Here is a 26,195-nt window from a genome sequence, read left to right on the forward strand (position 1 = left end):
AAAGGACTTCTCACTTCCCCCATAGATGACCAGATGGCGCAGCTGCCTCTTCACTTCATGCATTGGCCGGGAATCGAACCCGGGTCAACTGCTTGGGAAGCAGCTATGCTCGCTACTATACCACCAATGCCTTGAAAAGCCCGCACAATGATGAGCACAAATGATGAACCCATAACAGCACTTGCCAGACGTTGTAGAATTTTTACTAAATTAGAGTCTACAATGCCAGACTGACATTTGCAATGAACACACTGTGAATTTCAGCAATCGCACACGTTTCGGTGTAACGCCTCACTTCAACAACACACCTCCGTCTGACACAGTGACGAAGGAAGGAAGGCTGAGGTTTCCGTAGTTAACAGGATTCGAACCTGCGCGGGGAACCCCCAGTGGATTTCAAGTCCATCGCCTTGACCACTCGGCCACAACTACCTTCCCTCCACTGTTTTAATGGGTTCAGCCAATTTTAGAGGTTTCCTTGTTTACAATGCCAGCCCAATTGGATGAAAAAAAAGGCTGCAGTAGATATGGGAATGACAATAATTCACAGCCATTGCAATATCAGTTACAAGCATGCTAAGTGGGACAGCCCCGAAATTTTGAACCCTGTTGAACATCTTTTCTATGAGCACAAGTTTTTATTGAACATGTTTCTTCCAATCAGGGAAAAGCGGGTCCCTGGTGGTCTAGTGGCTAGGATTTGGCGCTCTCACCGCCGCGGCCCGGGTTCGATTCCCGGTCAGGGAAAGCGGAGGTGGCGTGAAGTGTGATTGTTACTCATGTAGCCATGGCAGTTATTTGGTCGAACTCGTCCAGTTTTGTGTCAGGGTGATCACAGTGTATGATTTCAGTTGTGTCATCCTTCCCCCCAAGGTCGTGGTTCCCTGATGGTCTAGTGGCTAGGATTCGGCGCTCTCACCGCCGCGGCCCGGGTTCGATTACCGGTCAGGGAAAGCAGAGGTGGCATGAGGTTGCTGCTTGTATAGTCAAGCCAGGACAATTTTGTGTCAGGGGTGATTTTCAGTTGTTTCATCCTTCCACACCCTGGTGTCTGCCAGGTGTCTCCCTGCTCATCTAGTGGTTAGTGCTCTGTGTACTGCAACTTATTTAAAAGGACTTCTCACTTCCCCCATAGATGACCAGATGGCGCAGCTGCCTCTTCACTTCATGCATTGGCCGGGAATCGAACCCGGGTCAACTGCTTGGGAAGCAGCTATGCTCGCCACTATACCACCAATGCCTTGAAAAGCCCGCTTTCAACGCCAGCACAAATGATGAACCCATAACAGCACTTGCCAGACGTTGTAGAATTTTTACTAAATCAGAGTCTACAATGCCAGACTGACATTTGCAATGAACACACTGTGAATTTCAGCAATCGCACACGTTTCGGTGTAACGCCTCACTTCAACAACACACCTCCGTCTGACACAGTGACGAAGGAAGGAAGGTTGAGGTTTCCGTAGTTGACAGGATTCGAACCTGCGCGGGGAACCCCCAATGGATTTCAAGTCCATCGCCTTGACCACTCGGCCACAACTACCTTCCCTCCACTGTTTCAATGGGTTCAGCCAATTTTAGAGGTTTCCTTGTTTACAATGCCAGCCCAATTGGATGAAAAAAAAGGCTGCAGTAGATATGGGAATGACAATAATTCACAGCCATTGCAATATCAGTTACAAGCATGCTAAGTGGGACAGCCCCGATATTTTGAACCCTGTTGAACATCTTTTCTATGAGCACAAGTTTTTATTGAACATGTTTCTTCCAATCAGGGAAAAGCGGGTCCCTGATGGTCTAGTGGCTAGGTTTCGGCGCTCTCACCGCCGCGGCCCGGGTTCGATTCTCGGTCAGGGAAAGCGGAGGTGGCGTGAAGTGTGATTGTTACTCATGTAGCCATGGCAGTTATTTGGTCGAACTCGTCCAGTTTTGTGTCAGGGTGATCACAGTGTATGATTTCAGTTGTGTCATCCTTCCCCCCAAGGTCGTGGTTCCCTGATGGTCTAGTGGCTAGGATTCGGCGCTCTCACCGCCGCGGCCCGGGTTCGATTCCCGGTCAGGGAAAGCAGAGGTGGCATGAGGTTGCTGCTTATATAGCCAAGCCAGTAAATTGGTCAAGCCAGGACAATTTTGTGTCAGGGGTGATTTTCAGTTGTTTCATCCTTCCACACCCTGGTGTCTGCCAGGTGTCTCCCTGCTCATCTAGTGGTTAGTGCTCTGTGTACCGCAACTTATTTAAAAGGACTTCTCACTTCCCCCATAGATGACCAGATGGCGCAGCTGCCTCTTCACTTCATGCATTGGCCGGGAATCGAACCCGGGTCAACTGCTTGGGAAGCAGCTATGCTCGCCACTATACCACCAATGCCTTGAAAAGCCCGCTTTCAACGCCAGCACAAATGATGAACCCATAACAGCACTTGCCAGACGTTGTAGAATTTTTACTAAATCAGAGTCTACAATGCCAGACTGACATTTGCAATGAACACACTGTGAATTTCAGCAATCGCACACGTTTCGGTGTAACGCCTCACTTCAACAACACACCTCCGTCTGACACAGTGACGAAGGAAGGAAGGTTGAGGTTTCCGTAGTTGACAGGATTCGAACCTGCGCGGGGAACCCCCAATGGATTTCAAGTCCATCGCCTTGACCACTCGGCCACAACTACCTTCCCTCCACTGTTTCAATGGGTTCAGCCAATTTTAGAGGTTTCCTTGTTTACAATGCCAGCCCAATTGGATGAAAAAAAAGGCTGCAGTAGATATGGGAATGACAATAATTCACAGCCATTGCAATATCAGTTACAAGCATGCTAAGTGGGACAGCCCCGATATTTTGAACCCTGTTGAACATCTTTTCTATGAGCACAAGTTTTTATTGAACATGTTTCTTCCAATGAGGGAAAAGCGGGTCCCTGATGGTCTAGTGGCTAGGTTTCGGCGCTCTCACCGCCGCGGCCCGGGTTCGATTCTCGGTCAGGGAAAGCGGAGGTGGCGTGAAGTGTGATTGTTACTCATGTAGCCATGGCAGTTATTTGGTCGAACTCGTCCAGTTTTGTGTCAGGGTGATCACAGTGTATGATTTCAGTTGTGTCATCCTTCCCCCCAAGGTCGTGGTTCCCTGATGGTCTAGTGGCTAGGATTCGGCGCTCTCACCGCCGCGGCCCGGGTTCGATTCCCGGTCAGGGAAAGCAGAGGTGGCATGAGGTTGCTGCTTATATAGCCAAGCCAGTAAATTGGTCAAGCCAGGACAATTTTGTGTCAGGGGTGATTTTCAGTTGTTTCATCCTTCCACACCCTGGTGTCTGCCAGGTGTCTCCCTGCTCATCTAGTGGTTAGTGCTCTGTGTACCGCAACTTATTTAAAAGGACTTCTCACTTCCCCCATAGATGACCAGATGGCACAGCTGCCTCTTCACTTCATGCATTGGCCGGGAATCGAACCCGGGTCAACTGCTTGGGAAGCAGCTATGCTCGCCACTATACCACCAATGCCTTGAAAAGCCCGCTTTCAACGCCAGCACAAATGATGAACCCATAACAGCACTTGCCAGACGTTGTAGAATTTTTACTAAATCAGAGTCTACAATGCCAGACTGACATTTGCAATGAACACACTGTGAATTTCAGCAATCGCACACGTTTCGGTGTAACGCCTCACTTCAACAACACACCTCCGTCTGACACAGTGACGAAGGAAGGAAGGTTGAGGTTTCCGTAGTTGACAGGATTCGAACCTGCGCGGGGAACCCCCAATGGATTTCAAGTCCATCGCCTTGACCACTCGGCCACAACTACCTTCCCTCCACTGTTTCAATGGGTTCAGCCAATTTTAGAGGTTTCCTTGTTTACAATGCCAGCCCAATTGGATGAAAAAAAAGGCTGCAGTAGATATGGGAATGACAATAATTCACAGCCATTGCAATATCAGTTACAAGCATGCTAAGTGGGACAGCCCCGATATTTTGAACCCTGTTGAACATCTTTTCTATGAGCACAAGTTTTTATTGAACATGTTTCTTCCAATGAGGGAAAAGCGGGTCCCTGATGGTCTAGTGGCTAGGTTTCGGCGCTCTCACCGCCGCGGCCGGGGTTCGATTCTCGGTCAGGGAAAGCGGAGGTGGCGTGAAGTGTGATTGTTACTCATGTAGCCATGGCAGTTATTTGGTCGAACTCGTCCAGTTTTGTGTCAGGGTGATCACAGTGTATGATTTCAGTTGTGTCATCCTTCCCCCCAAGGTCGTGGTTTCCTGATGGTCTAGTGGCTAGGATTCGGCGCTCTCACCGCCGCGGCCCGGGTTCGATTCCCGGTCAGGGAAAGCAGAGGTGGCATGAGGTTGCTGCTTATATAGTCAAGCCAGGAAATTTTGTGTCAGGGGTGATTTTCAGTTGTTTCATCCTTCCACACCCTGGTGTCTGCCAGGTGTCTCCCTGCTCATCTAGTGGTTAGTGCTCTGTGTACTGCAACTTATTTAAAAGGACTTCTCACTTCCCCCATAGATGACCAGATGGCGCAGCTGCCTCTTCACTTCATGCATTGGCCGGGAATCGAACCCGGGTCAACTGCTTGGGAAGCAGCTATGCTCGCCACTATACCACCAATGCCTTGAAAAGCCCGCTTTCAACGCCAGCACAAATGATGAACCCATAACAGCACTTGCCAGACGTTGTAGAATTTTTACTAAATCAGAGTCTACAATGCCAGACTGACATTTGCAATGAACACACTGTGAATTTCAGCAATCGCACACGTTTCGGTGTAACGCCTCACTTCAACAACACACCTCCGTCTGACACAGTGACGAAGGAAGGAAGGTTGAGGTTTCCGTAGTTGACAGGATGCGAACCTGCGCGGGGAACCCCCAATGGATTTCAAGTCCATCGCCTTGACCACTCGGCCACAACTACCTTCCCTCCACTGTTTCAATGGGTTCAGCCAATTTTAGAGGTTTCCTTGTTTACAATGCCAGCCCAATTGGATGAAAAAAAAGGCTGCAGTAGATATGGGAATGACAATAATTCACAGCCATTGCAATATCAGTTACAAGCATGCTAAGTGGGACAGCCCCGATATTTTGAACCCTGTTGAACATCTTTTCTATGAGCACAAGTTTTTATTGAACATGTTTCTTCCAATGAGGGAAAAGCGGGTCCCTGATGGTCTAGTGGCTAGGTTTCGGCGCTCTCACCGCCGCGGCCGGGGTTCGATTCTCGGTCAGGGAAAGCGGAGGTGGCGTGAAGTGTGATTGTTACTCATGTAGCCATGGCAGTTATTTGGTCGAACTCGTCCAGTTTTGTGTCAGGGTGATCACAGTGTATGATTTCAGTTGTGTCATCCTTCCCCCCAAGGTCGTGGTTCCCTGATGGTCTAGTGGCTAGGATTCGGCGCTCTCACTGCCGCGGCCCGGGTTCGATTCCCGGTCAGGGAAAGCAGAGGTGGCATGAGGTTGCTGCTTATATAGTCAAGCCAGGACAATTTTGTGTCAGGGGTGATTTTCAGTTGTTTCATCCTTCCACACCCTGGTGTCTGCCAAGTGTCTGCCAGGTGTCTCCCTGCTCATCTAGTGGTTAGTGCTCTGTGTACTGCAACTTATTTAAGAGGACTTCTCACTTCCCCCATAGATGACCAGATGGCGCAGCTGCCTCTTCACTTCATGCATTGGCCGGGAATCGAACCCGGGTCAACTGCTTGGGAAGCAGCTATGCTCGCCACTATACCACCAATGCCTTGAAAAGCCCGCTTTCAACGCCAGCACAAATGATGAACCCATAACAGCACTTGCCAGACGTTGTAGAATTTTTACTAAATCAGAGTCTACAATGCCAGACTGACATTTGCAATGAACACACTGAGAATTTCAGCAATCGCACACGTTTCGGTGTAACGCCTCACTTCAACAACACACCTCCGTCTGACACAGTGACGAAGGAAGGAAGGTTGAGGTTTCCGTAGTTGACAGGATTCGAACCTGCGCGGGGAACCCCCAATGGATTTCAAGTCCATCGCCTTGACCACTCGGCCACAACTACCTTCCCTCCACTGTTTCAATGGGTTCAGCCAATTTTAGAGGTTTCCTTGTTTACAATGCCAGCCCAATTGGATGAAAAAAAAGGCTGCAGTAGATATGGGAATGACAATAATTCACAGCCATTGCAATATCAGTTACAAGCATGCTAAGTGGGACAGCCCCGATATTTTGAACCCTGTTGAACATCTTTTCTATGAGCACAAGTTTTTATTGAACATGTTTCTTCCAATCAGGGAAAAGCGGGTCCCTGATGGTCTAGTGGCTAGGATTCGGCGCTCTCACCGCCGAGGCCCGGGTTCGATTCCCGGTCAGGGAAAGCGGAGGTGGCGTGAAGTGTGATTGTTACTCATGTAGCCATGGCAGTTATTTGGTCGAACTCGTCCAGTTTTGTGTCAGGGTGATCACAGTGTATGATTTCAGTTGTGTCATCCTTCCCCCCAAGGTCGTGGTTCCCTGATGGTCTAGTGGCTAGGATTCGGCGCTCTCACCGCCGCGGCCCGGGTTCGATTCCCGGTCAGGGAAAGCAGAGGTGGCATGAGGTTGCTGCTTATATAGCCAAGCCAGTAAATTGGTCAAGCCAGGACAATTTTGTGTCAGGGGTGATTTTCAGTTGTTTCATCCTTCCACACCCTGGTGTCTGCCAGGTGTCTCCCTGCTCATCTAGTGGTTAGTGCTCTGTGTACTGCAACTTATTTAAAAGGACTTCTCACTTCCCCCATAGATGACCAGATGGCGCAGCTGCCTCTTCACTTCATGCATTGGCCGGGAATCGAACCCGGGTCAACTGCTTGGGAAGCAGCTATGCTCGCCACTATACCACCAATGCCTTGAAAAGCCCGCTTTCAACGCCAGCACAAATGATGAACCCATAACAGCACTTGCCAGACGTTGTAGAATTTTTACTAAATCAGAGTCTACAATGCCAGACTGACATTTGCAATGAACACACTGTGAATTTCAGCAATCGCACACGTTTCGGTGTAACGCCTCACTTCAACAACACACCTCCGTCTGACACAGTGACGAAGGAAGGAAGGTTGAGGTTTCCGTAGTTGACAGGATTCGAACCTGCGCGGGGAACCCCCAATGGATTTCAAGTCCATCGCCTTGACCACTCGGCCACAACTACCTTCCCTCCACTGTTTCAATGGGTTCAGCCAATTTTAGAGGTTTCCTTGTTTACAATGCCAGCCCAATTGGATGAAAAAAAAGGCTGCAGTAGATATGGGAATGACAATAATTCACAGCCATTGCAATATCAGTTACAAGCATGCTAAGTGGGACAGCCCCGATATTTTGAACCCTGTTGAACATCTTTTCTATGAGCACAAGTTTTTATTGAACATGTTTCTTCCAATGAGGGAAAAGCGTGTCCCTGATGGTCTAGTGGCTAGGTTTCGGCGCTCTCACCGCCGCGGCCCGGGTTCGATTCTCGGTCAGGGAAAGCGGAGGTGGCGTGAAGTGTGATTGTTACTCATGTAGCCATGGCAGTTATTTGGTCGAACTCGTCCAGTTTTGTGTCAGGGTGATCACAGTGTATGATTTCAGTTGTGTCATCCTTCCCCCCAAGGTCGTGGTTCCCTGATGGTCTAGTGGCTAGGATTCGGCGCTCTCACCGCCGCGGCCCGGGTTCGATTCCCGGTCAGGGAAAGCAGAGGTGGCATGAGGTTGCTGCTTATATAGCCAAGCCAGTAAATTGGTCAAGCCAGGACAATTTTGTGTCAGGGGTGATTTTCAGTTGTTTCATCCTTCCACACCCTGGTGTCTGCCAGGTGTCTCCCTGCTCATCTAGTGGTTAGTGCTCTGTGTACCGCAACTTATTTAAAAGGACTTCTCACTTCCCCCATAGATGACCAGATGGCGCAGCTGCCTCTTCACTTCATGCATTGGCCGGGAATCGAACCCGGGTCAACTGCTTGGGAAGCAGCTATGCTCGCCACTATACCACCAATGCCTTGAAAAGCCCGCTTTCAACGCCAGCACAAATGATGAACCCATAACAGCACTTGCCAGACGTTGTAGAATTTTTACTAAATCAGAGTCTACAATGCCAGACTGACATTTGCAATGAACACACTGTGAATTTCAGCAATCGCACACGTTTCGGTGTAACGCCTCACTTCAACAACACACCTCCGTCTGACACAGTGACGAAGGAAGGAAGGTTGAGGTTTCCGTAGTTGACAGGATTCGAACCTGCGCGGGGAACCCCCAATGGATTTCAAGTCCATCGCCTTGACCACTCGGCCACAACTACCTTCCCTCCACTGTTTCAATGGGTTCAGCCAATTTTAGAGGTTTCCTTGTTTACAATGCCAGCCCAATTGGATGAAAAAAAAGGCTGCAGTAGATATGGGAATGACAATAATTCACAGCCATTGCAATATCAGTTACAAGCATGCTAAGTGGGACAGCCCCGATATTTTGAACCCTGTTGAACATCTTTTCTATGAGCACAAGTTTTTATTGAACATGTTTCTTCCAATGAGGGAAAAGCGGGTCCCTGATGGTCTAGTGGCTAGGTTTCGGCGCTCTCACCGCCGCGGCCCGGGTTCGATTCTCGGTCAGGGAAAGCGGAGGTGGCGTGAAGTGTGATTGTTACTCATGTAGCCATGGCAGTTATTTGGTCGAACTCGTCCAGTTTTGTGTCAGGGTGATCACAGTGTATGATTTCAGTTGTGTCATCCTTCCCCCCAAGGTCGTGGTTCCCTGATGGTCTAGTGGCTAGGATTCGGCGCTCTCACCGCCGCGGCCCGGGTTCGATTCCCGGTCAGGGAAAGCAGAGGTGGCATGAGGTTGCTGCTTATATAGCCAAGCCAGTAAATTGGTCAAGCCAGGACAATTTTGTGTCAGGGGTGATTTTCAGTTGTTTCATCCTTCCACACCCTGGTGTCTGCCAGGTGTCTCCCTGCTCATCTAGTGGTTAGTGCTCTGTGTACTGCAACTTATTTAAAAGGACTTCTCACTTCCCCCATAGATGACCAGATGGCACAGCTGCCTCTTCACTTCATGCATTGGCCGGGAATCGAACCCGGGTCAACTGCTTGGGAAGCAGCTATGCTCGCCACTATACCACCAATGCCTTGAAAAGCCCGCTTTCAACGCCAGCACAAATGATGAACCCATAACAGCACTTGCCAGACGTTGTAGAATTTTTACTAAATCAGAGTCTACAATGCCAGACTGACATTTGCAATGAACACACTGTGAATTTCAGCAATCGCACACGTTTCGGTGTAACGCCTCACTTCAACAACACACCTCCGTCTGACACAGTGACGAAGGAAGGAAGGTTGAGGTTTCCGTAGTTGACAGGATTCGAACCTGCGCGGGGAACCCCCAATGGATTTCAAGTCCATCGCCTTGACCACTCGGCCACAACTACCTTCCCTCCACTGTTTCAATGGGTTCAGCCAATTTTAGAGGTTTCCTTGTTTACAATGCCAGCCCAATTGGATGAAAAAAAAGGCTGCAGTAGATATGGGAATGACAATAATTCACAGCCATTGCAATATCAGTTACAAGCATGCTAAGTGGGACAGCCCCGATATTTTGAACCCTGTTGAACATCTTTTCTATGAGCACAAGTTTTTATTGAACATGTTTCTTCCAATGAGGGAAAAGCGGGTCCCTGATGGTCTAGTGGCTAGGTTTCGGCGCTCTCACCGCCGCGGCCGGGGTTCGATTCACCGGTCAGGGAAAGCGGAGGTGGCGTGAAGTGTGATTGTTACTCATGTAGCCATGGCAGTTATTTGGTCGAACTCGTCCAGTTTTGTGTCAGGGTGATCACAGTGTATGATTTCAGTTGTGTCATCCTTCCCCCCAAGGTCGTGGTTCCCTGATGGTCTAGTGGCTAGGATTCGGCGCTCTCACCGCCGCGGCCCGGGTTCGATTCCCGGTCAGGGAAAGCAGAGGTGGCATGAGGTTGCTGCTTATATAGTCAAGCCAGGAAATTTTGTGTCAGGGGTGATTTTCAGTTGTTTCATCCTTCCACACCCTGGTGTCTGCCAGGTGTCTCCCTGCTCATCTAGTGGTTAGTGCTCTGTGTACCGCAACTTATTTAAAAGGACTTCTCACTTCCCCCATAGATGACCAGATGGCGCAGCTGCCTCTTCACTACATGCATTGGCCGGGAATCGAACCCGGGTCAACTGCTTGGGAAGCAGCTATGCTCGCCACTATACCACCAATGCCTTGAAAAGCCCGCTTTCAACGGCAGCACAAATGATGAACCCATAACAGCACTTGCCAGACGTTGTAGAATTTTTACTAAATTAGAGTCTACAATGCCAGACTGACATTTGCAATGAACACACTGTGAATTTCAGCAATCGCACACGTTTCGGTGTAACGCCTCACTTCAACAACACACCTCCGTCTGACACAGTGACGAAGGAAGGAAGGTTGAGGTTTCCGTAGTTGACAGGATTCGAACCTGCGCGGGGAACCCCCAATGGATTTCAAGTCCATCGCCTTGACCACTCGGCCACAACTACCTTCCCTCCACTGTTTCAATGGGTTCAGCCAATTTTAGAGGTTTCCTTGTTTACAATGCCAGCCCAATTGGATGAAAGAAAAGGCTGCAGTAGATATGGGAATGACAATAATTCACAGCCATTGCAATATCAGTTACAAGCATGCTAAGTGGGACAGCCCCGATATTTTGAACCCTGTTGAACATCTTTTCTATGAGCACAAGTTTTTATTGAACATGTTTCTTTCAATGAGGGAAAAGCGGGTCCCTGATGGTCTAGTGGCTAGGATTCGGCGCTCTCACCGCCGCGGCCCGGGTTCGATTCCCGGTCAGGGAAAGCGGAGGTGGCGTGAAGTGTGATTGTTACTCATGTAGCCATGGCAGTTATTTGGTCGAACTCGTCCAGTTTTGTGTCAGGGTGATCACAGTGTATGATTTCAGTTGTGTCATCCTTCCCCCCAAGGTCGTGGTTCCCTGATGGTCTAGTGGCTAGGATTCGGCGCTCTCACCGCCGCGGCCCGGGTTCGATTCCCGGTCAGGGAAAGCAGAGGTGGCATGAGGTTGCTGCTTATATAGCCAAGCCAGTAAATTGGTCAAGCCAGGACAATTTTGTGTCAGGGGTGATTTTCAGTTGTTTCATCCTTCCACACCCTGGTGTCTGCCAGGTGTCTCCCTGCTCATCTAGTGGTTAGTGCTCTGTGTACCGCAACTTATTTAAAAGGACTTCTCACTTCCCCCATAGATGACCAGATGGCGCAGCTGCCTCTTCACTTCATGCATTGGCTGGGAATCGAACCCGGGTCAACTGCTTGGGAAGCAGCTATGCTCGCCACTATACCACCAATGCCTTGAAAAGCCTGCTTTCAACGCCAGCACAAATGATGAACCCATAACAGCACTTGCCAGACGTTGTAGAATTTTTACTAAATTAGAGTCTACAATGCCAGACTGACATTTGCAATGAACACACTGTGAATTTCAGCAATCGCACACTTTTCGGTGTAACGCCTCACTTCAACAACACACCTCCGTCTGACACAGTGACGAAGGAAGGAAGGTTGAGGTTTCCGTAGTTGACAGGATTCGAACCTGCGCGGGGAACCCCCAATGGATTTCAAGTCCATCGCCTTGACCACTCGGCCAAAACTACCTTCCCTCCACTGTTTCAATGGGTTCAGCCAATTTTAGAGGTTTCCTTGTTTACAATGCCAGCCCAATTGGATGAAAAAAAAGGCTGCAGTAGATATGGGAATGACAATAATTCACAGCCATTGCAATATCAGTTACAAGCATGCTAAGTGGGACAGCCCCGATATTTTGAACCCTGTTGAACATCTTTTCTATGAGCACAAGTTTTTATTGAACATGTTTCTTCCAATGAGGGAAAAGCGGGTCCCTGATGGTCTAGTGGCTAGGATTCGGCGCTCTCACCGCCGCGGCCAGGGTTCGATTCCCGGTCAGGGAAAGCGGAGGTGGCGTGAAGTGTGATTGTTACTCATGTAGCCATGGCAGTTATTTGGTCGAACTCGTCCAGTTTTGTGTCAGGGTGATCACAGTGTATGATTTCAGTTGTGTCATCCTTCCCCCCAAGGTCGTGGTTCCCTGATGGTCTAGTGGCTAGGATTCGGCGCTCTCACCGCCGCGGCCCGGGTTCGATTCCCGGTCAGGGAAAGCAGAGGTGGCATGAGGTTGCTGCTTATATAGCCAAGCCAGTAAATTGGTCAAGCCAGGACAATTTTGTGTCAGGGGTGATTTTCAGTTGTTTCATCCTTCCACACCCTGGTGTCTGCCAGGTGTCTCCCTGCTCATCTAGTGGTTAGTGCTCTGTGTACCGCAACTTATTTAAAAGGACTTCTCACTTCCCCCATAGATGACCAGATGGCGCAGCTGCCTCTTCACTTCATGCATTGGCTGGGAATCGAACCCGGGTCAACTGCTTGGGAAGCAGCTATGCTCGCCACTATACCACCAATGCCTTGAAAAGCCCGCTTTCAACGCCAGCACAAATGATGAACCCATAACAGCACTTGCCAGACGTTGTAGAATTTTTACTAAATTAGAGTCTACAATGCCAGACTGACATTTGCAATGAACACACTGTGAATTTCAGCAATCGCACACTTTTCGGTGTAACGCCTCACTTCAACAACACACCTCCGTCTGACACAGTGACGAAGGAAGGAAGGTTGAGGTTTCTGTAGTTGACAGGATTCGAACCTGCGCGGGGAACCCCCAATGGATTTCAAGTCCATCGCCTTGACCACTCGGCCAAAACTACCTTCCCTCCACTGTTTCAATGGGTTCAGCCAATTTTAGAGGTTTCCTTGTTTACAATGCCAGCCCAATTGGATGAAAAAAAAGGCTGCAGTAGATATGGGAATGACAATAATTCACAGCCATTGCAATATCAGTTACAAGCATGCTAAGTGGGACAGCCCCGATATTTTGAACCCTGTTGAACATCTTTTCTATGAGCACAAGTTTTTATTGAACATGTTTCTTCCAATGAGGGAAAAGCGGGTCCCTGATGGTCTAGTGGCTAGGATTCGGCGCTCTCACAGCCGCGGCCAGGGTTCGATTCCCGGTCAGGGAAAGCGGAGGTGGCGTGAAGTGTGATTGTTACTCATGTAGCCATGGCAGTTATTTGGTCGAACTCGTCCAGTTTTGTGTCAGGGTGATCACAGTGTATGATTTCAGTTGTGTCATCCTTCCCCCCAAGGTCGTGGTTCCCTGATGGTCTAGTGGCTAGGATTCGGCGCTCTCACCGCCGCGGCCCGGGTTCGATTCCCGGTCAGGGAAAGCAGAGGTGGCATGAGGTTGCTGCTTATATAGCCAAGCCAGTAAATTGGTCAAGCCAGGACAATTTCGTGTCAGGGGTGATTTTCAGTTGTTTCATCCTTCCACACCCTGGTGTCTGCCAGGTGTCTCCCTGCTCATCTAGTGGTTAGTGCTCTGTGTACCGCAACTTATTTAAAAGGACTTCTCACTTCCCCCATAGATGACCAGATGGCGCAGCTGCCTCTTCACTTCATGCATTGGCCGGGAATCGAACCCGGGTCAACTGCTTGGGAAGCAGCTATGCTCGCCACTATACCACCAATGCCTTGAAAAGCCCGCTTTCAACGCCAGCACAAATGATGAACCCATAACAGCACTTGCCAGACGTTGTAGAATTTTTACTAAATTAGAGTCTACAATGCCAGACTGACATTTGCAATGAACACACTGTGAATTTCAGCAATCGCACACTTTTCGGTGTAACGCCTCACTTCAACAACACACCTCCGTCTGACACAGTGACGAAGGAAGGAAGGTTGAGGTTTCCGTAGTTGACAGGATTCGAACCTGCGCGGGGAACCCCCAATGGATTTCAAGTCCATCGCCTTGACCACTCGGCCAAAACTACCTTCCCTCCACTGTTTCAATGGGTTCAGCCAATTTTAGAGGTTTCCTTGTTTACAATGCCAGCCCAATTGGATGAAAAAAAAGGCTGCAGTAGATATGGGAATGACAATAATTCACAGCCATTGCAATATCAGTTACAAGCATGCTAAGTGGGACAGCCCCGATATTTTGAACCCTGTTGAACATCTTTTCTATGAGCACAAGTTTTTATTGAACATGTTTCTTCCAATGAGGGAAAAGCGGGTCCCTGATGGTCTAGTGGCTAGGATTCGGCGCTCTCACTGCCGCGGCCGGGGTTCGATTCCCGGTCAGGGAACGATGAGGTGGTGTGTGAGGTGACTCAGAGGCGGGTATTAGAGATGTGCATCATTTAGTTAAACAGGCCAAAGTTGGTAAAGGGTGATGAGTGTCTGATTTACTTTTGTATTAAGCTTGGTGACAGGCATGGTTCCCTGATGGTCTAGTGGCTAGGATTCGGATGAAGGAAGGGCGGTGCAACGGTTGAGGTTTCCGTAGTTGACAGGATTTGAACCTTAAATTGATGTGGATTAATTTGAAATCAGAAGCTCACATTAGGTGACATGTAATTGTGAGAAAAATCTTTTCATCAACATTTCTTTTTTCAACAATCATTTTGTGTCGTGGCAGAAATACACATTACGCTGCAGTTTTCCAGCAATTTATGGTCTTCCTGAATGCTAAGCCTGGTCAGCAATGCTGTTATAATTCACCTTCTGCTTGTTTTTTAACCACAGGTGGGGAACACCAGCGTTGCACAGCCTTCACGGAAGTCTATACCATCTGACCCTGCTCCATTATTGGATATCAGTTACTGATTGGACACTGAAGCTGAATGGACTGATCTGACCACTACCACATTTTGTATTTTATTTGTTTTCTGATTCAAAATGTAATTCAAAATCTGTGTTAACCGTTGGTCTGATCAACAAAAGACCCATAAACAACTTCTTCTCTTCAGTCAGTTGGAAGCACATTTTAAAAACACATTTATTATCGTTTCCATTCACGTCTGGCAGAGTCTCCTGTCAGAGAGAGTTTCAACTCCCACCTCCGGGGGAGATTCGACCATGTACCGGGGGAGGCGGGGGACATTGAGTCCGAGTGGGCCATGTTCCGTGCCTCGATTGTTAAGGCGGCTGACCGGAGCTGTGGCCGCAAGGTGGTCAGTGCCTGTCGAGGCGGCAATCCCCGAACCCGCTGGTGGACACCAGCGGTGAGGGATGCTGTCAAGCTGAAGAAGGAGTCCTATAGGGCCTTTTTGGCCTGTAGGACTCCGGAGGCAGCAGACAGGTACCGGCAGACCAAGTGGAGCGCAGCTAGGGCAGTCGGTGAGGCAAAAACCCGGACATGGGAGGAGTTCGGTGAGGCCATGGACAAAAAGACTTCCGGACGGCTTCGAAGAGATTCTGGACCACCATCCGACGTCTCAGGAGGGGGAAACAGTGCGCCGTAAACACTGTGTACGGTGGGGACGGTGCGCTGCTGACCTCGACTCGGGATGTTGTGGATCGGTGGAAGGAATACTTCGAAGACCTCCTCAATCCCACCGACACACCTTCCGGTAAGGAGGCAGGGCCGGGGGACTCGGGTGTGGGCTCTCCTATCTCTGGGGTGGAGGTCGCCGAGGTGGTTAAAAAGCTCCTCGGTGGATGAGATCCCCCCCGAGTTCCTCAAGGCCCTGGATGCTGTGGGGCTGTCATGGTTGACACGACTCTGCAGCATCGCGTGGACATCGGGGGCAGTGCCTCTGGATTGGCAGACTGGGGTGGTGGTCCCTCTTTTTAAGAAGGGAGACCGGAGGGTGTGTTCCAATTACAGGGGAATCACACTCCTCAGCCTCCCTGGTAAGGTCTATTCGGGGGTGCTGGAGAGGAGGGTCCGTCGGATAGTCGAACCTCGGATTCAGGAGGAGCAGTGTGGTTTTCGTCCAGGCCGTGGAACAGTGGACCAGCTCTACACCCTCTGCAGGATCCTTGAGGGTGCATGGGAGTTTGCCCAACCAGTCCACATGTGTTTTGTGGATTTGGAGAAGGCATTCGACCGTGTCCCTCGGGGAATCCTGTGGGGGGTTCTCCGGGAATATGGGGTATTGGACCCCCTGATAAGGGCCGTCCATTCCCTGTATGACCGGTGTCAGAGCTTGGTTCGCATTGCCGGCAATAAGTCGGACTTGTTTCCAGTGAGGGTTGGACTCCGCCAGGGCTGCCCTTTGTCACCGATCCTGTTCATAATTTTTATGGACAGGATTTCTAGGCGCAGCCAGGGTGTGGAGGGGGTCCGGTTTGGTGACCTCAGGATTGGGTCACTGCTTTTAGCGGATGATGTGGTCCTGTTGGCTTCATCAGACCGTGACCTCCAACTCTCACTGGATCGGTTCGCAGCCGAGTGTGAAGCGGCCGGGATGAGAATCAGCACCTCCAAATCCGAGGCCATGGTCCTCAACCGGAAAAGGGTGGAGTGCACTCTTCGGGTCGGAGATGAGATTCTGCCTCAAGTGGAGGAGTTCAAGTACCTCGGGGTGTTGTTCACGAGTGAGGGAAGGATGAAGCGGGAGATCGACAGGCGGATCGGTGCGGCGTCTGCAGTAATGCCGACTCTGCACAGATCCGTCGTGGTGAAGAGAGAGCTGAGCCGAAAGGCGAAGCTCTCGATTTACCAGTCGATCTTCGTTCCTACCCTCACCTATGGTCATGAGCTTTGGGTAGTGACCGAAAGGACAAGATCGCGGGTACAAGCGGCCGAAATGAGCTTCCTCCGTAGGGTGGCTGGGCTCTCCCTTAGAGATAGGATGAGAAGCTCAGTTATCCGGAGGGAGCTTGGAGTAGACCCGCTGCTCCTCCGCATCGAGAGGAGCCAGATGAGGTGGTTCGGGCATCTAATCAGGATGCCTCCCGGACGCCTCCCTGGTGAGGTGTTCAGGGCACATCCCACCGGTAGGAGACCCCGAGGAAGATCCAGGACACGCTGGAGAGACTATGTCTCTCGGCTGGCCTGGGAACGCCTCGGGGTCCCCCGGGGAAGAGCTGGACATTTCCAACATTTACATGCATCAACAGCAGCAACACTGCTATTTCTTTACAGTTTAATATTTCAAACATCTTTTTGTTTTCAAACACATTTTCAAACACATTTTCAAACACATTTTCATAGATCTAGAATTTTTATCCAACGGTCTTTAACTCAGCTTAAGGGTTTTAATCATCTACAGTCATATGAAAAAGTTTGGGCACCCCTGATCATTCTCAAGATTTTCCTTTATAAATCATTGGTTGTTCGGATCAGCAATGAAATGAAGTTTATTGGATTTACAGAAAGTGTGCAGTAATTACTTAAACAAAAGTAGGCAGGTGCATAAATTTGGGCACCCTTGTTGTTTTATTGATTTGAATACCTTTAGCACTAATAATTGGAACACAAAATTTGTTTGGTAAGCTCATTGACCCTTGACCTACATACACAGGTGAAGCCAATCATGAGAAAGGGTATTTTTTTTTTTTTTTTTTATCTTTTATTATCAAAAATATATCACGATCTTATTTTATATACATTCCAGCTGACAAAACAAACATAAAAACCAACATTAAAGACATGAAACACCCCCTTTAACTAAACAAAAAGACACATAGCCACAATAACACTATGTGCCAAAAGAAATACTAAACAATAAATCACATTCTCAATTTGCATACATTCAAGCTGACAAGACAAACACAAAAACCAACATTAAAGACATGAAACACCCCCTTTAACCAAACAAAAAGACACATAGCCACAATAACACTATGTGCTAAAAAAAAGAAATACTAAAAATAAATCACATTCTCAATCTCATGCACGCTGACAAGACACACATGAATACCCACATTAAAGACATGACACACCCCCTTATCCCAACAAAAAAAAACACATAGCCACCGTAACACTATGTGTCAAAATAATAATAATAATAATAATCATATAGATGACAAATAAATAAAAGAAATGGGTATTTAAGGTGGCCAGTTGCAAGTTGTTCTCCTCTTTGCATCTTCTCTGAAGAGTGGCAACATGGGAGCCTCAAAACAACTGTCAAATGACCTGAAAACAAAGATTGTTCAACATCATGGTTTAGGGGAAGGATACAAAACGCTAGCTCAGAGATTTAAGCTGTCAGTTTCCACTGTGAGGAACATCGTGAGGAAATGGAAGACCACAGGCACAGTTCTAGTTAAGGCCCGAAGTGGCAGGCCAAGAAAAATCTCAGATAAGCAGAGGCGAAGGATGGTGAGAACAGTCAAGCTCAACCCACAGACCAGCTCCAAAGACCTACAACATGATCTTGCTGCAGATGGTGTCACTGTGCATCGTTCAACTATTCAGCACACTTTGCACAAGGAGATGCTGTATGGGAGAGTAATGCGACAGAAGCCTTTTCTGCGCACATGCCACAAACAGAGTCGCTTGAGGTATGCTAAAGCACATTTGGACAAGCCAGCTTCATTTTGGAATAAGGTACTGTGGACTGATCAAACTAAAATGGAGTTATTTGGACATAACAAGGGGCGGTATGCATGGCGGAAGAAGAACACAGCATTCCAAGACAAACACTTGCTACCCACAGTAAAATTTGGTGGTGGTTCCATCATGCTGTGGGGCTGTGTGGCCAGTGCAGGTACTGGCAATCTTGTTAAAGTTGAAGGTCGCATGGATTCCAGTCAGTATCAGCAGATTCTTGCGAACAATGTTCAAGAATCAGTGACAAAGTTGAAGTTGCGCCGGGGCTGGATACTTCAACAAGACAACGACCCTAAACACTGCTCAAAATCTACTAAGGCATTCATGCAGAGGAACAAGTACAACGTTCTGGAATGGCCATCTCAGTCCCCAGACCTGAACATTATTGAAAATCTGTGGTGTGATTTAAAGCGGGCTGTCCATGCTCGGAAACCATCAAACCTGACTGAACTGGAGATGTTTTGTAAAGAAGAATGGTCAAAAATACCTTCAACCAGAATCCAGACCCTCATTGGAAGCTATAGGAAGCGTTTAGAGGCTGTTATTTCTGCAAAAGGAGGATCTACTAAATATTGATGTAATTTTTCTGTTGGGGTGCCCAAATTTATGCACCTGTCTACTTTTGTTTAAGTAATTATTGCACACTTTCTGTAAATCCAATAAACTTCATTTCACTTCTCAAATATCACTGTGTTTGTCTGCTATATGATATATTTAACTGAAATTGCTGATCCGAAAAACCAATGATTTATAAAGGAAAATATTGAAAATGATCAGGGGTGCCCAAACTTTTTCATATGACTGTAAGTGTATTTTAGGTAGTCTAGGTGTTTTTACGCTGTCATTGCCAGACAGTTTTTTTCCCACGCTGTCACTATGCCTGAGTCTAAATTGACATTTTTAAATGATCTTAACCAAGAGATTTTAATGGTCTTACTGGCTCTTTCATCTATTTATATACTGCTCCATGGCCCACAAAATACAACCACTGTTTTCAATCAATCAATCAATCTTTATTTGTATAGCGCCAAATCACAACAAAGTCATCTAAAGGCACTTTACTCATAGAGCAGGTTCTAAACCAACTCTTCAGGTTTTAACTTTAAAGAGACCCAACATTCCCACATGAGCAACAGTGGCGAGAAAAAACTCCCTTTTAACAGGAAGAAACCTCAGGCAGAACCAGACTCAGAAGTGGGCGGACATCTGCCTCGACCGGTTGGGGTTGAGAGGAGAGAAAGGAAGGATAGAGGAGAGAAGCACAATGAAAATCAACAATGAAGCTGGATGGTCCGGGACTGGAATCAGTCAACTAAGCTAAGCTCCGGCTACCACTCGGCCAAGTTCGTCCTAGCCCCGGTGGCTAAGCTAATGTAAACAATGCCAACTATGTCCGGTGAGGATGTTATACTGCTGAGAAAAGCCAATAAAAAGATTGCTGACCTTAAAGAAGATATCCACAGGCTCTCAAACGAAATCAAAAAGAAGGACTCACTACTGTTGAGCTTCATGGAGGTGGTAGTCCAAACAGTTGGCATCGTTCAATGTAGCCCTCCAGGACACAGCGGTGTGGGACCCCTCCGCCTGTCCGCGGCCCTCCTGCTCCACACCTAACCTCCAGTCATCCTGGACCGAGGTGGTGGTCCGTGCTCACAAGCGGGACTGAGATGGGATTGCCTCTCCCCCACGCCTGAGCCTGTCCAACCGCTACACAGCCCTGTCGCATGACCCTGCTCTTATCTCTAAACCAGTACACTTTGGTCTTTTAAATATTATTAGTCTTTTTTATGTCATGATCTTATTACTTTTAATCACCTGGATTTCTTTATCTTAACAGAAACTTGGCTATCTGAGGGAGACTGCACTTCACTTGTTGAAGCAACCCCCCCGACTATACACACTTACATCAACCCCGGTTGTTGGGTTGCTGTCATTTACAGAAGTGATTTTAAATGCACTCCCACTTCACATAGTAATCTTACTTCATTTGAACACCTTGGTTTTATTGTTCATTCTAAGGATTCAGTGGTAATTTTAATAATTTACAGACCTCCCAAACAAAACTGCATTTTTAACCAAGAGTTTGCTGAGCTTTTATCTAATTTTATGTCCAAGTATGACAAAGTTCTTATTTTAGGTGATTTTAACATCCATGTTTGCTGCCCCCTCAGACTTTTGTAAGTGATTTTATGGACATTTTAGAGTCTTTTAACTTCACCCAGGCAGTTCAAGAACCAACACATTCCAAGGGTCACATTTAGATCTGGTTTTACACTGTGGTCTCAGCCCCAAAAAATTTGAGCCTAAGGATATCTGTGTGACCATAAAGCAGTTTTATTCAATGTGGTTTTAAACCAATTAACTTTTAACCAAAATACACCTGTCCACCGGCTCTTTTTTAACAGTATGCCTGCTAGCGACTTCTCTGAGCTTTTTACTCCCGCCTTTTTAACTGCTTTTAATCCTCATTTTAATACAGAGGAGCTGGCCTCCTTTTTTAATCATACGTGTAAGTCTGTCCTGGACTCTGTTGCCCCCTATAAGGAGAAAAAACCTAAATTATCAAAACAACCTTGGCTTACTGAAGGCACCCAAAAATTAAAGAGAGACTGCAGGGCAATTGAATGTAAATGGAAAAAGACAGGTCTGTATTTTATGAAATGTGGCAGGACACTATGAGGTTTTTTCAAAGAGCAGTTAAAGAGGCAAAAACATAATTTTTTTTCTAATCTGATTTTAGCAAATCATTCTAACCCCAGAATTATATTTCAAACCTTAGACTCTGTCATCAACCCATCCCCCTGTCATTTTATCGATGCCTCACAAGAAACCTGTGAGAGCTTTTTAGATTTTTTTAGCAAAACAGTCTTAGACACACGAAAACAAATTACCCCCCCAGCCCAGGTTTTACATACCAGTAGGGACATTCACTGTTATTTTAGTAATTTTAAACATATGTTTGCTGTTTTCAACAGAAATCATAGCCCATATGAAGCCCACCACGTGCAGCCCTCAAAATTTCTCAAAGAAGTCATTGATACAGTTGGACCCATTATTTTAATGATTATTAACAGTTCTTTAGAAGAAGGTCTATTTCCCTCTATTTTTAAACATGCTGTGGTGCAACCACTTAAAGAAATCAAACCTGGATCCCTCTGTTTCTAATAACTTCAGGCCAATTTCTAAACTTCCTTTTTTAAGCAAAATTTTAGAAAAAGTGGTTTCAACCCAACTTTTAAGTTTTATGTCTCAAAATGACACCTTTGAGAAATTTCAGTCAGGTTTTAGAACACTACATAGCACAGAAACAGCCCTCCTCAAAGTAGCCAACAACATTCTTTTAACAACGGACAGGGGAGAGAGCACAGTTTTAATTCTTTTAGACTTAAGTGCAGCTTTTGACACGGGAGATCACACACTTTTAATTGATCCTCTTAAAACCTGGGTGGACATCAAGGACACTGCACTTGATTGGTTTTATTCTTACCTTTAACAAAGAACCTTTGCGGTCACCACAGGTAACTACACCTCCTTCACAGCCCACATTACCTGTGGTGTACCACTAGGTTCTATTTTAGGTCCAATTTTATTTTCTATCTATATGCTGCCACTTGGCCAAATCATCCAATGTTTCTTTCCATTGCTACGCAGATGACACACAGATATACCTTCCCCTGAGATCCAGTGACCCAAGAAGCCTAGCTGCTGTCTCCATGATGTCAACTGTTGGATGGCACAAAATTTCCTTCATCTTAACAACTCCAAAACAGAAATTATACTGTTCAATCCCCCAAATACAAAAACATCCCCATCAGCCTTGGTCCCTTGTCCACAAACATCAAGCCCACTGCCAGAAATATTGGAGTCCTGTTTGACTCAGAATTAAGATTATTCCTCGTATCACAAAAACTGTCCAGTCCTGTTATTTACAATTAAGAACAATCTCCAAACTCAAGCTGATGCTCACCCACTCTGACCTGGAAAAAAATATTCATGCTTTCATTTTTTCGCGTTTAGATTATTGCAACTCTCTCCTTTCTGGGTTATCTCAAAAATGTCTCTCTCGCCTCCAACTAGTTCAGAATGCAGCAGCTAGGCTTCTTACTGGTTTTAACAGACGACATCACATCACCCCAATCCTTGCTTCTCTTCATTGGCTCCCTGTTCTTTTTAGAATTGATTTTAAGATTTTACTGATCACTTTTAACCTCTTAACACACGCTGTTCCGTCTACGGGACGGGACGGATGTTAGGAGGTAGCCACACGTTCTTCTGAATGGTTTAAACACCAACCCTTAAACATATATATTCATGCCGTACATTGTTGGAAAGCTTAGATTCTCCTGATTCATTCAAGACTCACGACTTATATGGTTGCTCACAGCCGTAATAGTATTAGCGATTAGCTCGGCTAGCCCCTCAGCTAAGTGAGAAAAGCTATAATGATAAAATCTTTAATGATAAAATTTTAACCATTACAACCAGTCATCCTTACAGAATTAACTTCAATGATTACTTCATCTAAACCATCAACTTGTCTCTTAGACCCGATTCCAACTAGGCTGCTCAAGGAAGTATTCCCCTCAGTTAGCACTTCCTTGTTAGATATGATTAATCTGTCTTTGGTGACAGGTTATGTACCACAGTCCTTTAAGGTAGCTGTAATTAAACTACTTCTTAAAAAGCCTACTCTTGATTCAGAGGTTCTAGCCAACTATAGGCCGATATCAAACCTTCCCTTTCTCTCTAAGATCCTTGAGAAAGCAGTTGCTAATCAGCTGTGTAACTTTCTCCATAGTAACAGTTTATTTGAGAATTTTCAGTCTGGATTTAGAGCTCATCATAGCACAGAGACTGCACTGGTAAAAGTTACAAATGACCTTTTAACCTCATCAGACAATGGACTTCTCTCTGTCCTCATCCTGTTAGACCTTAGTGCTGCCTTTGATACTATTGATCATCAAATCCTGTTGCAGAGACTTGAACATTTAATTGGCATTAAAGGAACAGCATTGAAATGGTTTAAATCATATTTATCTGATAGATTTCAGTTTGTAAATGTTAATGATAAATCCTCCATGCAAACAAAAGTTAGATATGGTGTTCCTCAAGGCTCAGTGCTTGGACCAATACTATTCTCCTTATATATGCTTCCTTTAGGAAACATTATCCGGAATCACTCAATAAATTTTCATTGTTATGCAGATGATACTCAATTATATCTATCAATAAAGCCAAATGAAACTAACCAATTAACTAAACTACAAAAATGCATGAAGGACATAAAGGTCTGGATGACCTGCAACTTCCTGTTATTAAACTCAGAAAAAACTGAAGTTATTGTGCTTGGCCCTAAACACCTTAGAAATTCACTATCAAACGACATAATTACTCTGGATGGCATTACTCTGGCCCCCAGCTCCACTGTAAGGAACCTAGGAGTTATCTTTGATCAGGATCTCTCCTTTAATTCCCACATAAAACAAATTTCAAGGACTGCCTTCTTTCATCTGCGTAATATTGCAAAAATTAGACATATCCTGTCTCAAAATGATGCTGAAAAACTAGTCCATGCATTTGTTACTTCTAGGCTGGACTACTGCAATTCATTATTATCAGGCTGTCCTAACAAGTCTCTAAAGACTCTCCAGCTGGTCCAGAATGCAACTGCTCGTATTCTGACAAAAACTAGAAAGAGAGATCATATTACTCCCATCTTGGCTTCCCGTAAAATTCAGAATAGAATTCAAAATCCTCCTCCTCACCTTCAAAGCTCTTAATGGTCAGGCTCCATCATATACCTTATGTACCTACTAGAACACTGCACTCCCAGCATGCAGGTCTACTTGTGGTTCCTAGTATCTCTAAAAGTAGAACAGGAGGTAGAGCCTTCAGCTATCAGGCTCCTCTCCTGTGGAACCATCTTCCAGATTTGGTCCGGGGGGCAGACACCCTCCCTACATTTAAGAGTAGGCTTAAAACTTTCCTTTTTGATAAAGCTTATAGTTAGGGCTCTTTGAGCTCTTAGCTTATGCTGCCATAGGCTTAGATTGCCGGGGGACCCCCATGATGCAATGGGCCTCTCTCTCCTCCTCCCTCTCTCCCTCTCTATCCATCCATCTATATCCATTAACACTCATGTTCTATTAATGCATTCAATAACCTAAACTTCTTCCCCGGAGTTGTCTTTCTGGTTTCTGGTTTCTGGTTCTGCTTTCTGGTCTTACAGGTAATCTGGGCCTGTAGACGTCCGGATGACGGATTCCAGTCCCGGACCATCTGGCTCCATTGTTGATTTTCATTGTGCTTCTCTCCTCTATCCTTCTCTTCTGAGTCTGGTTCTGCCTGAGGTTTCTTCCTGTTAAAAGGGAGTTTTTTCTCGCCACGGTTGCTCATGTGGGAATGTTGGGTCTCTTTAAAGTTAAAACCTGAAGAGTTTGGTTTAGAACCTGCTCTATGTGTAAAGTGCCTTGAGATGACTTTGTTGTGATTTGGCGCTATACAAATAAAGATTGATTGATTGATTGATAATGCCTACATACCTTCAAAGTCTTCCCTTTATCCACAACGATCATCTTATGACACAGGACTCTCTGTACAGCTCGCCAAATATCCATTCTTGTGAAATATGAAATCCGTTTCCATAAAACCAAAATACTTTCCTGAATATGTCCATGTATTTAGTCCAACACATAATGTAATAACACAAATAACAAACCATATACGGTCCGTTTACGTCATTTCCTGACCTGCACGTCCAGCTCAGAGTACACGTGACTAGATGTTTACAACCGTGAGCCTCTTCTGCTTCTGACGACACCACACACAAGCCGGTGTTTAGGATTAGGCAATACATGTCTCCAAAGGCAATGAGGACATGTGACCGACGACAATGACGACATGGCTTTGATTGACAGCTATTCCAGCCAATGGAAATATTCGGTGAAATGAAGTTGATAACCTTTTAGCCAATAGTCTGAGGTTTCCAACGGTGTATGACACTAAGCTATCAGTTTGGCTGTCCATAAACAAACTCCAAGCGTAACCGGCGTGCGCCCGGTGCATAAAAGAGTTGAACCATATATCATTACGCACTCGGCTTTTTGGTACACGGTTGGTTCTTCTTCGACTTAACATATGACTTATACCAAAATAAACAGATAGATAGATAGATAGATAGATGGACAGTTAGTTAGTTAGTTAGTCAGATAGTTAGTCAGTCAGTCAGTCAGTCAGATAGATAGATGGATAGATGGATGGATAAATAGATGAATAGATAAATAGATAGATAGATATGGCCAAACAAATTTTTTTTTATATATAATAATATAATATATAATAATAATAATAATAATAATAATAATAATAATAATAATATGGTGTCAGCTTTCATTAGAGACCAAGATTTTGATTGTAGGCAAAGGGGCTGTAAAGTTATAGGTGTTTGATTGTGGTTATACAGCTTTGGTAACCAAGTGTCCATTTGGAGTCTCCAAAAAGGAAAACGCATGGACATACCTGTTGAAAAATAACTCTGAAAAATTCATCTTTTGGTCTTTTGACTCCAAATTTGGACTGCATGAAGCCAAGACCTGTGGCTGTGGCCTCATTGTGTCTATATCCCGCTGAGACGTCCCTGAATGTCACATGTCATTGTATAGGCAAACCTATGGTCGAGTAAACAACCCCATCATTGTAACCTCTGCCACTCTTTGTCAGTAAGTCACAGAATCACACAGACACTTTTACAAGAATCCTTGTAGAGTGTTTC

General features: G+C 46.2%; 47 non-coding genes across 47 annotated transcripts; 21 read left to right on the forward strand and 26 right to left on the reverse strand.

Moving 5' to 3' along the window:
- Nucleotides 1–58: 58 nt before the first annotated feature.
- On the reverse strand, nucleotides 59–130 carry trnag-ccc (transfer RNA glycine (anticodon CCC)). Its single transcript has one exon. It is a non-coding gene; the product is annotated as a tRNA-Gly (tRNA).
- A 220-nt stretch (nucleotides 131–350) lies between these two features.
- On the reverse strand, nucleotides 351–432 carry trnas-uga (transfer RNA serine (anticodon UGA)). Its single transcript has one exon. It is a non-coding gene; the product is annotated as a tRNA-Ser (tRNA).
- Nucleotides 433–675: 243 nt separating this feature from the next.
- trnae-cuc (transfer RNA glutamic acid (anticodon CUC)) lies at nucleotides 676–747 on the forward strand. The gene has a single exon. It is a non-coding gene; the product is annotated as a tRNA-Glu (tRNA).
- Nucleotides 748–881: 134 nt separating this feature from the next.
- trnae-cuc (transfer RNA glutamic acid (anticodon CUC)) lies at nucleotides 882–953 on the forward strand. Its single transcript has one exon. It is a non-coding gene; the product is annotated as a tRNA-Glu (tRNA).
- Nucleotides 954–1,168: 215 nt separating this feature from the next.
- On the reverse strand, nucleotides 1,169–1,240 carry trnag-ccc (transfer RNA glycine (anticodon CCC)). Its single transcript has one exon. It is a non-coding gene; the product is annotated as a tRNA-Gly (tRNA).
- Nucleotides 1,241–1,461: 221 nt separating this feature from the next.
- On the reverse strand, nucleotides 1,462–1,543 carry trnas-uga (transfer RNA serine (anticodon UGA)). Its single transcript has one exon. It is a non-coding gene; the product is annotated as a tRNA-Ser (tRNA).
- Nucleotides 1,544–1,786: 243 nt separating this feature from the next.
- Nucleotides 1,787–1,858, forward strand: trnae-cuc (transfer RNA glutamic acid (anticodon CUC)). Its single transcript has one exon. It is a non-coding gene; the product is annotated as a tRNA-Glu (tRNA).
- A 134-nt stretch (nucleotides 1,859–1,992) lies between these two features.
- On the forward strand, nucleotides 1,993–2,064 carry trnae-cuc (transfer RNA glutamic acid (anticodon CUC)). Its single transcript has one exon. It is a non-coding gene; the product is annotated as a tRNA-Glu (tRNA).
- A 232-nt stretch (nucleotides 2,065–2,296) lies between these two features.
- Nucleotides 2,297–2,368, reverse strand: trnag-ccc (transfer RNA glycine (anticodon CCC)). Its single transcript has one exon. It is a non-coding gene; the product is annotated as a tRNA-Gly (tRNA).
- Nucleotides 2,369–2,589: 221 nt separating this feature from the next.
- trnas-uga (transfer RNA serine (anticodon UGA)) lies at nucleotides 2,590–2,671 on the reverse strand. The gene has a single exon. It is a non-coding gene; the product is annotated as a tRNA-Ser (tRNA).
- A 243-nt stretch (nucleotides 2,672–2,914) lies between these two features.
- On the forward strand, nucleotides 2,915–2,986 carry trnae-cuc (transfer RNA glutamic acid (anticodon CUC)). The gene has a single exon. It is a non-coding gene; the product is annotated as a tRNA-Glu (tRNA).
- A 134-nt stretch (nucleotides 2,987–3,120) lies between these two features.
- Nucleotides 3,121–3,192, forward strand: trnae-cuc (transfer RNA glutamic acid (anticodon CUC)). Its single transcript has one exon. It is a non-coding gene; the product is annotated as a tRNA-Glu (tRNA).
- Nucleotides 3,193–3,424: 232 nt separating this feature from the next.
- On the reverse strand, nucleotides 3,425–3,496 carry trnag-ccc (transfer RNA glycine (anticodon CCC)). Its single transcript has one exon. It is a non-coding gene; the product is annotated as a tRNA-Gly (tRNA).
- Nucleotides 3,497–3,717: 221 nt separating this feature from the next.
- On the reverse strand, nucleotides 3,718–3,799 carry trnas-uga (transfer RNA serine (anticodon UGA)). Its single transcript has one exon. It is a non-coding gene; the product is annotated as a tRNA-Ser (tRNA).
- Nucleotides 3,800–4,248: 449 nt separating this feature from the next.
- On the forward strand, nucleotides 4,249–4,320 carry trnae-cuc (transfer RNA glutamic acid (anticodon CUC)). The gene has a single exon. It is a non-coding gene; the product is annotated as a tRNA-Glu (tRNA).
- Nucleotides 4,321–4,534: 214 nt separating this feature from the next.
- Nucleotides 4,535–4,606, reverse strand: trnag-ccc (transfer RNA glycine (anticodon CCC)). Its single transcript has one exon. It is a non-coding gene; the product is annotated as a tRNA-Gly (tRNA).
- Nucleotides 4,607–4,827: 221 nt separating this feature from the next.
- Nucleotides 4,828–4,909, reverse strand: trnas-uga (transfer RNA serine (anticodon UGA)). Its single transcript has one exon. It is a non-coding gene; the product is annotated as a tRNA-Ser (tRNA).
- Nucleotides 4,910–5,358: 449 nt separating this feature from the next.
- trnae-cuc (transfer RNA glutamic acid (anticodon CUC)) lies at nucleotides 5,359–5,430 on the forward strand. Its single transcript has one exon. It is a non-coding gene; the product is annotated as a tRNA-Glu (tRNA).
- Nucleotides 5,431–5,656: 226 nt separating this feature from the next.
- Nucleotides 5,657–5,728, reverse strand: trnag-ccc (transfer RNA glycine (anticodon CCC)). Its single transcript has one exon. It is a non-coding gene; the product is annotated as a tRNA-Gly (tRNA).
- A 221-nt stretch (nucleotides 5,729–5,949) lies between these two features.
- trnas-uga (transfer RNA serine (anticodon UGA)) lies at nucleotides 5,950–6,031 on the reverse strand. The gene has a single exon. It is a non-coding gene; the product is annotated as a tRNA-Ser (tRNA).
- Nucleotides 6,032–6,274: 243 nt separating this feature from the next.
- trnae-cuc (transfer RNA glutamic acid (anticodon CUC)) lies at nucleotides 6,275–6,346 on the forward strand. The gene has a single exon. It is a non-coding gene; the product is annotated as a tRNA-Glu (tRNA).
- A 134-nt stretch (nucleotides 6,347–6,480) lies between these two features.
- On the forward strand, nucleotides 6,481–6,552 carry trnae-cuc (transfer RNA glutamic acid (anticodon CUC)). The gene has a single exon. It is a non-coding gene; the product is annotated as a tRNA-Glu (tRNA).
- A 232-nt stretch (nucleotides 6,553–6,784) lies between these two features.
- On the reverse strand, nucleotides 6,785–6,856 carry trnag-ccc (transfer RNA glycine (anticodon CCC)). The gene has a single exon. It is a non-coding gene; the product is annotated as a tRNA-Gly (tRNA).
- Nucleotides 6,857–7,077: 221 nt separating this feature from the next.
- trnas-uga (transfer RNA serine (anticodon UGA)) lies at nucleotides 7,078–7,159 on the reverse strand. Its single transcript has one exon. It is a non-coding gene; the product is annotated as a tRNA-Ser (tRNA).
- A 243-nt stretch (nucleotides 7,160–7,402) lies between these two features.
- trnae-cuc (transfer RNA glutamic acid (anticodon CUC)) lies at nucleotides 7,403–7,474 on the forward strand. The gene has a single exon. It is a non-coding gene; the product is annotated as a tRNA-Glu (tRNA).
- A 134-nt stretch (nucleotides 7,475–7,608) lies between these two features.
- Nucleotides 7,609–7,680, forward strand: trnae-cuc (transfer RNA glutamic acid (anticodon CUC)). Its single transcript has one exon. It is a non-coding gene; the product is annotated as a tRNA-Glu (tRNA).
- A 232-nt stretch (nucleotides 7,681–7,912) lies between these two features.
- Nucleotides 7,913–7,984, reverse strand: trnag-ccc (transfer RNA glycine (anticodon CCC)). The gene has a single exon. It is a non-coding gene; the product is annotated as a tRNA-Gly (tRNA).
- A 221-nt stretch (nucleotides 7,985–8,205) lies between these two features.
- trnas-uga (transfer RNA serine (anticodon UGA)) lies at nucleotides 8,206–8,287 on the reverse strand. Its single transcript has one exon. It is a non-coding gene; the product is annotated as a tRNA-Ser (tRNA).
- A 243-nt stretch (nucleotides 8,288–8,530) lies between these two features.
- Nucleotides 8,531–8,602, forward strand: trnae-cuc (transfer RNA glutamic acid (anticodon CUC)). Its single transcript has one exon. It is a non-coding gene; the product is annotated as a tRNA-Glu (tRNA).
- A 134-nt stretch (nucleotides 8,603–8,736) lies between these two features.
- Nucleotides 8,737–8,808, forward strand: trnae-cuc (transfer RNA glutamic acid (anticodon CUC)). Its single transcript has one exon. It is a non-coding gene; the product is annotated as a tRNA-Glu (tRNA).
- Nucleotides 8,809–9,040: 232 nt separating this feature from the next.
- On the reverse strand, nucleotides 9,041–9,112 carry trnag-ccc (transfer RNA glycine (anticodon CCC)). The gene has a single exon. It is a non-coding gene; the product is annotated as a tRNA-Gly (tRNA).
- A 221-nt stretch (nucleotides 9,113–9,333) lies between these two features.
- On the reverse strand, nucleotides 9,334–9,415 carry trnas-uga (transfer RNA serine (anticodon UGA)). Its single transcript has one exon. It is a non-coding gene; the product is annotated as a tRNA-Ser (tRNA).
- Nucleotides 9,416–9,865: 450 nt separating this feature from the next.
- On the forward strand, nucleotides 9,866–9,937 carry trnae-cuc (transfer RNA glutamic acid (anticodon CUC)). Its single transcript has one exon. It is a non-coding gene; the product is annotated as a tRNA-Glu (tRNA).
- Nucleotides 9,938–10,151: 214 nt separating this feature from the next.
- On the reverse strand, nucleotides 10,152–10,223 carry trnag-ccc (transfer RNA glycine (anticodon CCC)). The gene has a single exon. It is a non-coding gene; the product is annotated as a tRNA-Gly (tRNA).
- A 221-nt stretch (nucleotides 10,224–10,444) lies between these two features.
- Nucleotides 10,445–10,526, reverse strand: trnas-uga (transfer RNA serine (anticodon UGA)). Its single transcript has one exon. It is a non-coding gene; the product is annotated as a tRNA-Ser (tRNA).
- A 243-nt stretch (nucleotides 10,527–10,769) lies between these two features.
- Nucleotides 10,770–10,841, forward strand: trnae-cuc (transfer RNA glutamic acid (anticodon CUC)). Its single transcript has one exon. It is a non-coding gene; the product is annotated as a tRNA-Glu (tRNA).
- A 134-nt stretch (nucleotides 10,842–10,975) lies between these two features.
- On the forward strand, nucleotides 10,976–11,047 carry trnae-cuc (transfer RNA glutamic acid (anticodon CUC)). Its single transcript has one exon. It is a non-coding gene; the product is annotated as a tRNA-Glu (tRNA).
- A 232-nt stretch (nucleotides 11,048–11,279) lies between these two features.
- trnag-ccc (transfer RNA glycine (anticodon CCC)) lies at nucleotides 11,280–11,351 on the reverse strand. The gene has a single exon. It is a non-coding gene; the product is annotated as a tRNA-Gly (tRNA).
- A 221-nt stretch (nucleotides 11,352–11,572) lies between these two features.
- trnas-uga (transfer RNA serine (anticodon UGA)) lies at nucleotides 11,573–11,654 on the reverse strand. Its single transcript has one exon. It is a non-coding gene; the product is annotated as a tRNA-Ser (tRNA).
- A 243-nt stretch (nucleotides 11,655–11,897) lies between these two features.
- trnae-cuc (transfer RNA glutamic acid (anticodon CUC)) lies at nucleotides 11,898–11,969 on the forward strand. Its single transcript has one exon. It is a non-coding gene; the product is annotated as a tRNA-Glu (tRNA).
- A 134-nt stretch (nucleotides 11,970–12,103) lies between these two features.
- On the forward strand, nucleotides 12,104–12,175 carry trnae-cuc (transfer RNA glutamic acid (anticodon CUC)). Its single transcript has one exon. It is a non-coding gene; the product is annotated as a tRNA-Glu (tRNA).
- Nucleotides 12,176–12,407: 232 nt separating this feature from the next.
- trnag-ccc (transfer RNA glycine (anticodon CCC)) lies at nucleotides 12,408–12,479 on the reverse strand. Its single transcript has one exon. It is a non-coding gene; the product is annotated as a tRNA-Gly (tRNA).
- A 221-nt stretch (nucleotides 12,480–12,700) lies between these two features.
- On the reverse strand, nucleotides 12,701–12,782 carry trnas-uga (transfer RNA serine (anticodon UGA)). Its single transcript has one exon. It is a non-coding gene; the product is annotated as a tRNA-Ser (tRNA).
- Nucleotides 12,783–13,231: 449 nt separating this feature from the next.
- trnae-cuc (transfer RNA glutamic acid (anticodon CUC)) lies at nucleotides 13,232–13,303 on the forward strand. The gene has a single exon. It is a non-coding gene; the product is annotated as a tRNA-Glu (tRNA).
- A 232-nt stretch (nucleotides 13,304–13,535) lies between these two features.
- trnag-ccc (transfer RNA glycine (anticodon CCC)) lies at nucleotides 13,536–13,607 on the reverse strand. Its single transcript has one exon. It is a non-coding gene; the product is annotated as a tRNA-Gly (tRNA).
- A 221-nt stretch (nucleotides 13,608–13,828) lies between these two features.
- On the reverse strand, nucleotides 13,829–13,910 carry trnas-uga (transfer RNA serine (anticodon UGA)). The gene has a single exon. It is a non-coding gene; the product is annotated as a tRNA-Ser (tRNA).
- A 243-nt stretch (nucleotides 13,911–14,153) lies between these two features.
- Nucleotides 14,154–14,225, forward strand: trnae-cuc (transfer RNA glutamic acid (anticodon CUC)). Its single transcript has one exon. It is a non-coding gene; the product is annotated as a tRNA-Glu (tRNA).
- The last annotated feature ends 11,970 nt before the right edge of the window (nucleotides 14,226–26,195 follow it).

Source organism: Scomber japonicus, chromosome 23 (genome assembly GCF_027409825.1).
Source record: "Scomber japonicus isolate fScoJap1 chromosome 23, fScoJap1.pri, whole genome shotgun sequence".
NCBI classification, from domain to species: Eukaryota; Metazoa; Chordata; class Actinopteri; order Scombriformes; family Scombridae; genus Scomber; species Scomber japonicus.